Source organism: Oxyura jamaicensis, chromosome 4 (genome assembly GCF_011077185.1).
Source record: "Oxyura jamaicensis isolate SHBP4307 breed ruddy duck chromosome 4, BPBGC_Ojam_1.0, whole genome shotgun sequence".
NCBI lineage: Eukaryota > Metazoa > Chordata > Aves > Anseriformes > Anatidae > Oxyura > Oxyura jamaicensis.
This window is the reverse complement of record NC_048896.1, coordinates 45,601,678-45,613,783: the sequence shown is the minus strand read 5'-3', so window position 1 is coordinate 45,613,783 and position 12,106 is coordinate 45,601,678. Positions and strand designations below refer to the sequence as shown.

Below are 12,106 nucleotides of genomic sequence, written 5' to 3'. Positions count from 1 at the left end.
CACTATCACCTCCCCCAAAAGTCATACCATGGGAACTATTAGAACAGGTAAGTGCCTGATTCAGAATGACTAACAAGCAAACTCACCAGGTCCACATACTCACAAGACTGACTTCAAAAACAGAACAGTTCTTCTATTTACAAGGGGTGAGCTAGAAAGGGTTACTAAAATTCAGGTTACAGCTAAATAGGTTAGATTTTTCTATCCAAGATATAGAAAATACGCTTAAGTAATCACACTAAAGTGACCATACTGTATTCACTTAGCTTTTTAAAAAAAACAACACAAAATGTTGCAATACAGTGGCAAGAACTAGCAATACTGACTTTGTAGTTAAAAGTTACAGAAAAGAAACACTATACATTTCAATGTGCATGTGAACTGTCACTAGTGATAACACGTTTCAGCATAAGTGTCAGCCTACAAGGTGGTTATGGGCTTGGGAAGGTGGGTATCAAGCACCACAAAACATTTTTGTTACCCCTCAGCCAACTACTGTTCACCTAGGTCACTGCAGCACTGTGCTGATGAGAAATTTTGTTGATCCACAGCTTGACAGCTTGAGGATTTTTGTAATGTTTAAAACACGATAAAAGTCAAGGAAACTTTCCTTTACTATGAGAAAAAGTTTGAAGAACATAGGAATGTGAAGAGCAAAGATAAAGACCATGAAGTATTCTTCTTTTAGCATCACTTTAGCAACTTCCACACAGCTGGAAGGCTGCAGGGATTTTGAATCCTTCATACCTGAGAGCATAGTCATTTTGAGGGTCAAATCCTTGCAGCCCCTTTTCAAATCAATGAAAGGTGAAGTTCTCCTATGTCTGTAAAGACATTGTTTTTGATGGCTGAAACTAGCGTGTTAGCCTATCAAATCCAGGCATCAGTCAATGCACTCTGGGCAAAAATCCTATTCTGAGCTGCTGATCTCTACTCATGTTAGCAGTCCATTCACCTGCAAGAGCATAATTTGGTCTCGTCTTCTTTCCTATTGTTACAGAAGTTTCAAGACTCTTATTAACAGAAAACCATGCATTCAATTAGGTGAAATTTATGGAGCAACATTCTTCCACACTTCCCTCCCCCGCAAATATAAGCATAATTTAAGAAAAAAATATATCTAAAAAATTGCTCACACTATATCGTATATGTAATTATGTACTGACAATTATGGCAACAATACGTTGTATGTTTAAAGTGTTCTTTCAAAAGGAAGAATATAGTAAAATTATTCTCATAGTCACCACAATCACACACTTTAAAAAATTAAATATATTATTTCCACTCTCCCTGTCTCCAGTGAAATTATATTCTTAATAGTTGCTGAATCGGCACCAAGAAACCAAAATAAAGACTGTTCAATTTCCAGGTATTAGTTTCTAATTGAATCAACAGAGCTATTGGAAATGACAGCAATTAACAGGAACTTCCCTTCCTGTGCTGTTAGTCCACTCAATGAATATCCAAAAGGTTCTCAGAGATTCCAGTGTTACACTTAAAATAGACACTACCACATTGCTTGTTCAGTGGCAATTCTGTAAAATCAGCAAGTCTCAGTACCATTTGCATTGGTCACTCAAACTGACTGCTTTCCAAAGGTTTGCTGACAGGATACGTCTGATTTATTTAATCACCACTTCTCTCCCTCCTCCAATTAACAGAAGAGATAATATTGTGCAGAGTTAGCGAGTATCATCTTTGCCAGGAAGAAAAGGAAGCAGGGTACATGGGAGGATGTAACCAGAGCTGTCATACTGTGCTACAGTTAACTTAATGCAGCTTCCTTCTGTAGATCAAGGGCAGAGAGGAAACATTTTCTTAATCAAAAGGCACAAGCAGGTATATGTGAAAGAACAGTATCAGCAGGTCACTTTAGATGGTATGTTTCAAGCACTGTCTTAAAAAAACAGAAGTTCATATGCTTAAGCCAAATTACTTTCAGATCCTAAGCCTCTTTTCGCTCTGACCCATGCCACCTTTCAGGCCTAGCTCAATGCAGACAGAACCCGAGCCCCATAACCAGAATGTGTAAACCTATATCCACCCTATAGCCACCTTACTGTGGTTTTACTAGGGCTGAGGACTCTCTTCCACAAAGATCTCTATCACAGCAAGATTTCTGCATAAGTTCTCACTCTGGGAGGGAATTGGGTCATAATCTACGTTTGCTGCAACTCTGCAACCACATTCTTAAGAGACTATAGGCCTTGTCAGACTCTCAACTGAGCAGATGAATTGTTTTGAGATATAGTAACTAAGAGGGTGCTTTCTAATAATCTGTTGCTTACAGCGACATTCTTCAAAAAATAAGTTTTAAAGATTTTACTTGGAAACAATGCTTTTGATTGATTCGTTCAACAGGAGCTTCCATTCCTATACTAGTTAGCCCTTGGTTTACAGCAAATACATGAATAGAAATAAGTTAATTGGGGAATAGCAACACAACTCCAAGTCTACTTGAATCTTTTCAAATTTAAAGAAAAAACATCATCCCATTAAGCTAATTTGTTTGCTTATTAGCTTCTCTACTTACAAGATCATGTCTGAACATGAGCCGGCTGTGTGCCCAGGTGGCCAAGAAGGCCAACAGCATCCTGGCCTGTGTCAGGAATAGTGCAGCCAGCAGGAGCAGGGAGGTGATCGTCCCCCTGTACTCTGCTCTGGTGAGGCCGCACCTCAAGCACTGTGTTCAGCTTTGGGCTGCTCAGTACAAGAAAGACTTCGAGGCCCTGGAACATGTCCAGAGAAGGGCTACGAAGCTGGTGAAGGGCCTGGAGCACAAGTCCTGTGAGGAGCAGCTGAGGGAGCTGGGGGTGTTTGGTCTGGGGAAGAGGAGGCTCAGGGGAGACCTCATTGCTCTCTACAACTGCCTGAAAGGAAGGTGTGGGGAGCTGGGGGTCGGCCTCTTCTCACAGGTAACTAGTGATAGGACGAGAGGGAATGGCCTCAAGTTGCACCAGGGGAGGTTCAGATTGGAAATGAGGAGACATTTCTTTTCAGAAAGAGCAGCTAGACATTGTAACGGGTTGCCCAGGGAAACGGTGACATCACCACCCCTGGGGGTGTTCAAGGAAAGCTTGGACGTGGTGCTTAGGGACATGGTTAGTGGGTGACATTGGTGGTAGGGGAATGGTTGGACCAGATGATCTTGGAGGTCTTTTCCATCCTTAATGATTCTGTGATTCTTTGACTGTAACACTGGTTTTACAGTGCTAAATGTGTTTTTTTTTTTATGTTCTTTGTAACATATCAGATACTAAACAGTGATATTTAAGGAAGTTTTTAGATGCTTGAAGAAAAACCTGGTAACTTTTGCCAGGCCACAAAAAAACATGGAATATAGTAGAAGTTCAAAGCTAAAAATCAGGAAGTTTTGGTGTTTTAATAGTGTTTTATACAAGATTGATGGACATTTTTTTCCCCCAGGAAGAAAGGTAAAATCAACATTTTATGACTTTAAATTTCCCATTAACAAAATGGTTGAACTTGACTCACACCAATTGTTTACCATGTTTGCTCAAATTTTAAGGGCAGAAGATTGAAGATCTCACCAGAAAATAGTGGGATAGAATTGTCTCAAAAAAAAAAAAAAAAAAAAAAAAAAAAGGTTGCCTGCTTGGGATTTGAGGGAAATTTTACACAAAAGGCTCCAAATGGCTAACCATAGCTTAAATAAATAACCTTGTAAACACTAAGGAAACTCCAAAACTTGTCTCATTTTTCATTATCATCATATTACATCTGCAGGTCTCTGAAGATTTCCTTTAGCCTGAACTTCCCTTAGCAAGTTTTAAAACTGAATGACTTTTTTGGAGACTAACATATATTACCGATAGCAGACAGGAAAGAATTCACATGTCTGCCTTTATATTTTCATCATAAACTTGCACAAACTTCAGTTGTGTCTGGAAGCCAAACATAAATTAATGACAGAGCAAGCAGGTAGTGCACAATACTGTTTGCCTTATTTTTGAACCTCTCCCAGCTTGGACAGATATGCCGTTCTTCACTATGTGGGAAGAGAGAAGAACAGACGAGCTCCTGGAAATCCAACTTTCATTCTCAGGCACTCCAAGCAGTGAGCTCCCAACCACTGCAATGTTTTCTGAATTCAGAGATTGTGTATTATGAATTAAAGTGGCTTTGACCACATCACACAGTAAGAAGAGAAAATGTTAGTAACAGTGGGATTCTTAGTATCTTCCTGTCTGCTCCCGACAAATCTAAGACTCTTTCCCTTCGTTTCAGGACTAAAAAAAAAGAGTCCAAAAATCACTGCTTCATACACAAAAAGCCAAAAGAACCATCTGAAAGCACACAAGCCATGAAAAAATAGAGCACTCCTCTCTGAAAACCTAGAAGCTGAAAGACTGAGTTCCCTTAAAGGATTTAGCTTCTCTGAGCAGAACAGTCCTCTCACGCACATAATCTAGTGCAAGCAGTACTGGTAATATCAAAGTAGCACATACAACCACTAAGAAAGTTCCACGATTAGCAAGAATGCTATGCATGTTTTCTTTTGCAAGAGTTACTGGATACCAGGAAAAACACACAGAACTTTGTAAAACTACACTAAAGCAATCTCTTTATAAAATTTTCAGCCTTTGAGAGAAAAATGGCACTTTTCCATCTCCGCATGATGGGATCAAGCACTAGTAACAAGTCACATTCCTAATTAAAAACAAACACACGACTACATGTTTTATCAAGGTGCAACACAATTTTTAAATCTATGAACAAAAACTGTAGCAGCACACAGCTTGTCTTAAAGCCAGGTATTTCCTGTGAATCAGGAGACTTTACAACAGTGTCCTTTTAACAGTTTAGCCATACTGTTTTTTTGTTGTTGTTTTTTTTTTTTTTTTTTTTTTCCTCCAACTAAGTATCTAAAGGTTAAAAACCATGCTGAGGTACGGTTTAGTAGTTAGCTCAAAAAAATCTGGATCCTTATATCAATGGTACAGATGCTACTAAAAAGTAAAACAGAATGGAAAGTTCCAAGCAAAGAACAGTCTGCAAATGCAGGTGATCAAAGGGACTTTGCAACTAGGCCAATAAGGAATGGTGCTGCTAGGAATTTCTTAGCTAACAACTAATATTCCTAAAGGCATTATAAGGGCATCACTTTGATCTATATTCCACTATGTGTCACCATAACAGGCAGGAAACACCTATCTAGAGGTAACAATAAACTTTTAAGTAGCCAAAGCAGATGCCTTGAATAAAAATTAGAAAGAAATGTACTAATCAGCATATAATTAATAACAAATTGCCTTCAAACTGACATAAGAATCATCATCAAAGGCACAAACAGAGATGGATGCAGTTGCATGTAGGAGAGATCCACGTAACAAAAGTTGCCAGACAGGAGAACAAGAAAAGAACAGCTGACTGTGCCTAAAAAAAAGAATGCATGTAAATGTGTAGGACAGTCCCAAACCCATTAAAGGATGACTGGCAAAACATAAAACAAAATAAGCAGTACTGGGAATAGAGGGGACCACTCCTTGGGGGTGGAGACAGACTATATCAGATGTCAGCGAGGGTAAGAGTAGAAGAGACACGAGTCCACCTTGATTCTTAATTCTTTCAAAGAGCTCTCAAGCCTAATTACCTTTATTTTCAAGAACCACCAAGGGCCACAGCTACCACAGAATAATTGCGCAGCATCAGCTGCATGGTACTGTATACTCACAGTTAATTTAGGGTATGTGTTAAAGACTAATGGGTGTACATAGTAATGATTAATAACATGCACGAGTTAAAGTTTTGCAACATATGTGCTACAAGAATATATTTAATGTCTTTAAACCCTAGAAGTCTGGCAGATCAGGCTAGTTTTAAACAATCAAATGATGGCAATCTCTAATTCCCTGATACCTACCTAGCCATATACACACGTGCACGCATAGAGGTTGAGCTGAAATACAAGTCCTGCCTGCCTATGCCAGTATTTGTCCATCGGAAAGTCCTGTCGGAACAGCAGCCAAGCAATGATGTTAACTTAGTGCTGTGCTCATGCTGTGGTTCCCACAGAACTGCAGGACAGGGAAAAGACAGCTGTACCTGAAAGGAACTTGTGGGGATCTGGGGGTTGGCCTCTTCTCGCAGATAACTAGCGATAGAACTAGAGGGAATGGACTCAAGTTGTGCCAGGGGACGTTTAGGTTGGAAATTAGGAGACATTTCTCCTCAGAAAGAGCAGTCAGGCATTGGAACAGGTTGCCCAGGGAAATGGTGGCATCACCACCCCTGGGGGTGTTCAAGGAAAGCTTGGACGTGGTGCTTATGGACATGGTTTAGTGGGTGACATTTTTAGTAGGGCAATGGTTGGACCAAATGATCTTGAAGGTCTCTTCCAAACGTAATGATTCTCTGATTTTATGATGATATGTGGTAAATCTACCACTTTGAGCCTGGCACAGCACTGATGTAGGTATGCGATATGGGACTAATGCAGCTTTGAAGCAGGAAAGCAGCTAGCTTGGAGTGAAGGCCCACGTCTGGGTCTTCAGAGGAGTTTGAAGTCAAGAAGAAAACATCCATACATACGGAAGGAATGATCTCAAACCACAATGACGTTAGAGATGTTTGCAAGCATATCAATGCATCTAAATAAGCCAGCTGTCTGATCCCTAATTTGTGACAAACGCTTCCCTCAAGACACCACTCAGTAGTTCCAGATGTATGAGTTTATATTTTAAAAATGTAATCCCTTTCTAGAAGTATGCACTGTATAGCAAGTTTAAAGAGTGTTAGTTCTTCCTTTCCCCCCGCTATAAGTAGAATGAAGTGTCAAACTCTGCATTAAGTAAGAATAACCATATATTAACCACATCTTGTTCTTCCAAGTATACGGACAATGCTTATTACAAACACAACTATAATAAATTAACATTAAAATTAGTAATGTGGCTTAAATCTAGTAATATTTGCACAACAAAAACTTGACATTTGGTTGCTCAGCCATTAGTTAGTTAGCACAGAAATCCCCCTGCAGGATAAAGCCACGCTCCTGTCGAGGATGGGGCTTTATCTGTTAGAGGGAAACTCAGCATTCTCTTCCACTGAAGACTCAAAGCTCTCCACTACTTTTGTTCTTGATAGCACAGCACAACTCATCTTCAGCTCAAGATGTTTGCTACTGCTTTTAGAATGGAAATTCATACGAAGTACCTACAAACAGCTATAGGAGCAGGACAAAGAGTAGAAATACAGTTATGCACTTTCTCCACATGTACAGATTTTATGTTGTATACAGCCATTAGAACTAGTTTTTAATAGCAAATATCTTAATCTCAAAGAGTGGGATTCTTCTGATTTTTTTTTTTTTTTTTTTTTTTTTTTTCTGAAAGAGAAAAAAACAAGTGTGTACACTGTAATGTTTCACACGCAACAGAGATGTGGGCATATGCGCCCTGAGGTGTCTTTGTGCTGCCAAACACTGCAGCCAACTGTACAAGCATAGAATTTAGTTCCATACCTAAAAAGTTCACTCTGACATGGAGTAATACTCCCCTCAACTACCTCATGAAAACTATACCCCTTTGACATTCCAAACAGTCTTTTTTTCCCTTGTGAATTACAGGAGATACCCTATGCTAAAAGGAAGATTTGCAGTGAGACTAAAATTATGGAAATCAAAATACACCTAATACTAAGAAAAGCAGCATTGGATAACATATAAGCAAGTCAGGACTAATAGCTGGTCTTTCATCATAACTTTAGAAACAAACCGTTGGCAAGAAACTAAAGGAAAACTCCACAGCCACTAAACGGCCGAAGTACAGATTTTCACACATGCTTAGGAAAAAACTAATTTTAAGAAGTTTATTTATTAACGCTACTTCATTTTACTACTTCATCATTTATCCTTGCTAAATGGAACCTCGTTATGACATATGGATTTCTCATGTGAAATTCCAACAGACTTGATTCAAAGCAGAGTACACTCTGCCCTTGAAGTTCTGCTCACATGCAGCTCTTCAAGTCAAATCATGTAAAACCTTCAGGCTTTTGATGACTTGCACCTGTCTTACAATATTCCTGAAGAATCCCTGGCTACCCAGAAATTGCCCCCCCCCCAACATTGAATAAGACCTTCTATTATGTAGCTTTACTTCAAGTTTGCCAAAAGTACATTAACAGCAAAGATGGCATAAAGAAATCTAATCTAATCAATGCGCAGACAACTGTTTAATACAGCCAAATAAAATGTACTCAACCGAATCAGTCAGATCATGTTTTCTCCAAACTAGTAAACAGCTGCAGACACAGCCTGCTTCCCATCAAATGTTCCATGTATAACAAACCATACCTTGTATCTCTGATGGTTCACTAGTAATTTTTCAAAACCATAACTTTCCAAACATATGACAACTATATTTTATTGAAGAAAGGAATAGGCTTAGACTGCCCAAGCCACAAATTGAAGACCAATCCAGGAACTCTACTGTAGGTGCCAGACGTCTGCTGAATATCAGTATTTGCTGGCATTTTTATTATTATGAATACAAGTGCAGACCTGCTTCTTGAAAGAAGGAACACACTTCAAGCATGAAAGAAAGGAAAAGCTCACAAGTTCTCTTATAACAGCACAGGAGCAGAGAAAATAACTCCCTTAACACTGTCTGGAAAAGGTATCCCAAAGGAAGGGCTCTAAATGTGTTTAAAAGATGGAGAACCTTAAAAATAAGTTCACGTCCTACTTTCCGGTCTGTGATATTAACAGTGCTAAAAGAACTAGTAACTTTGCAAGTCTTGTAAAGTTGTGACTGCCACAAACATGAAAACTACTCTTAGTGAGAATTCTGAAGTACAATAGTGTTAACCTTCATAATTTTTGTGACTCACATTCTGTTCATTCACAAAATCCTTGCATGCACAAGATGACACAGGAAGTCAGACAGACTTTGAGACAGATTTTCAGATCTCTAAACAGCATTAAACTGTTACGTGCTTAAATCAGGTATTTACTATTGTGCTTCACTGTGCACATAAATTCGTAGTCCTTTAAGAAAATAACTGGATACTGAACATATATCTGAGAGCTGATTTTGCAATAGCAAAAATTATTAGCTAAAGTTAAGTGCATGCTTGCTCTGACTCAGAATAACAACAAACAGGAGAATAAATCAGGAATAAACAAAAACCAAGCAATGACCCAGAATACAAACTCTCAAACTGAAGACAGTGGAGACTGCTCTGGAAAATAATGGGGCATGACTACCTAAAACTTATCATAGTCTATGCTAAAAGTCTTACCCATGGTTACAGCCTGAGTTCCCTGTGGCACACAACTCCAAAAGAGCTCCCTTGCTTTTACTGTGATGTTCCATGGAAGTATAGTAAAGATAATTGAATTAATGTCCCTTTTAGAAGCATTAATTGTAGTTACAATGTCCACATGGTTACCACCCGAATAAAGCATGGAAGACAATGAAGAACTATTAAATTCCTTTTCTGGTTACATATGATAAGAATTGCAAAAAGCCTACCTATGTCATCCATTTGAGAGTTCTTGAATTTTACCTGATAGAGTTCTAACCATGGCACATGCTCCTTCTAGGATCCCAAACACGCATCACTCAGAAAATAATCTGGCCATGAGTTACTGAACACTGACTTGCATTGAAAGTGAAGTTGAGCACTTTAATTTTGAGAAAAATGGCAAACCATCTTTGCAATTCCTGGAGAGCTCTGTCACAGTGTTGGTAAGTAATAGGTGAATTCACAGATCCAGGTTCTAGAAACTGCGTGACAGAGCAAGTTAGGTAAATGATTAGAACTAATATCCAGGATTTGAACCCTATGTGTAAGTGATTCGTTAGAATTATAAAAGCCGATGAAAGTCTGAGGTTAATTACTCAGCTGCATTTTTTAAAAATAATTCATATATTAAGGAATGCATGCTACTCTTGACGCATGACTTCAGACAAGATTAACTGCAAATAACTACCAGACAGCTGTATGGCCTGTTTTCCAATATGTATGGAAAGATAGACAGTTCATAATGTTACATCTTGAATTTCAGCACTAGCATAATAGAAGATTTCCTGCTGATTTTACGTCAGCTTGTGGTACAGGTGCAAAGGACTTAGGTTACTGGCAAGCATAAGGAGAATTAATCTAGAAACCAGAAGAGCAGCTTTTTGCATTCCATAAACAGTTTATAAAATTAATTGCAATAGCACACACATCAACTCCGGATATGTAACCAGTTTTACTATCGTTGACAAATGCAATCAGAATATATGGAAAAAGCCAAATACTACCCTCCAAAGGTAATTAATATAGACAGATCAGATAACCAATAACTGGGAATTGGGCAATCCAAGTTATTTCTGGAAATTTATGGGTCTCACAAAAGAAACAAAAATGTCCATTTTAATTTTAAAACAAAATTAAAAAAGAAAAAAGTAGAGGGGGAAAAGTCAGTCTTGTAAGACGCTTCCTTTGAAGTGAACATAATTCATCTCTTAGCCACTACTGCAAAAGCTGTAATTTACAGTTAAGTAGGTGTACAGTAACATCTCTTAAAGCTAGGAACATACTGAGAGGCTACGTTTTAGCCTATGCCTCAGGTGTTACAACTTCCTTAAAAAAATCCCAACTGGCTCATTAAAACAAAGATCAGATAGTTTTTATTGAAATAAGTTATTCTACTATCTCAAGCCAAGAGGAAAAAGTAAAGCCTGGCTTTATGCATCTACTCTCAATAGACCAACAGCTAAAATAGTTTGTGAAAGTTATCTTGGTGAAATACCTTCTCTTAGCATGTCAACAAACCAAAGCTGTGTACCTTAGCAAACTATCTAAAAATGTCCAAAAAAAGTCTTTCTTGATGCCACAAAACCATGTTAAGAGGGGTACCATGGTATAGAGGGGCATGATGGATGTGCATACAGGCCACAACTCTTATCTGAGAAAGTTTCATTTATACAATTTTGAGAATTTTCTCCTTTCTCATAGCAACAGAATACACATAAGAAACGTATCAAGCAATTCAAAGCAAATTAAAATAGCTACATGCATGCTTTTGTAAAAACAGTCAAGAGGCAGTAGACAGTCTGGGCTGCTTCTCATCTGACACCAAGACACACATGTTCAAAAACCAGTGTGAGAACTGAATGAAAAAGGGGAAGAAAAGAGCTTCTGATGCTTTCACTATTTCTGGAACTTGGTGCAATAGGAACCTGATGCAAAACTGTGTGAAGGGCTGTAATTTATATCACACATGAAAAGCCCTTTACACACCACCTTTAAGTACCTCTCTATCTGAAGAGAAAATGGAAGCCATACTTGCCTTACATTCCTCAAGACATTGTCCTCTACAACATATAACATCATATAAGCTGGAGTCCACAAAAACCTAACGTACAGGCACAGGACGTTCTGCATTTAGATTTATCTCTGCCTGACAACACTGTTAGCATCCTATTTAAGGGCTGCAAGACTCAAAAAGCTTCAGTTCCAGTATTAATTCTCTACACAAGTCTAATTTGGGATAAGTAACAGGAATTATACCTGGATAGTACTATAACAAACATAGCCCACCGGAGATGCCTAACATTAACCGCAGTTAACTGGGAAGACACAAAAATGTGCCAAATATTTTTCTGAGTAAGCATATTTTCTACACTTCATGAATGTCAAAACAGTATGAGATCTAATGCTTGTTATAAATTTAGATAATATAATGCCAGAAACTAGAATGAAGAGACTGGATTTTTCCAAGCTTGCTGCAAGTTTGTATATTTTTGTGTTCTAGAAATAACCAGTCTACAATGCCCCGCTACCCAAATACATTTTTTTTTTCTTTCTCAACTCTTTATGTTTCCTATGTTATATATTCTTCAGGGGAATGGACTTTGCCCCAAAGCTAATAGTGATAGTTGCTTTTCATTTAAAATTACAGTTAACATCAACAAGTCTAATGGGGAGTGTGTTTGTTTGTTTGCTTCTTTAAAGATATAGCTCAACTATTCTATACATCTTAGCATGAAAGCCAGTATTCTTAGCATCTAGCCTTTGGACTTGGTTTGACCAAGCCTTGCTGAAGTGACTGTATTAACCCAAATTCAAACCGCTTATTAGCAGCCTGGCA

At 38.3% G+C, this 12,106-nt stretch overlaps 1 protein-coding gene across 4 annotated transcripts in view; it reads right to left on the bottom strand.

Annotated features, from left to right (window-relative positions):
• TBCK (TBC1 domain containing kinase) overlaps window positions 1-12,106 on the bottom strand; it is a 108,763-nt gene that overhangs the window by 87,338 nt on the left and 9,319 nt on the right. The window lies entirely within an intron of this gene.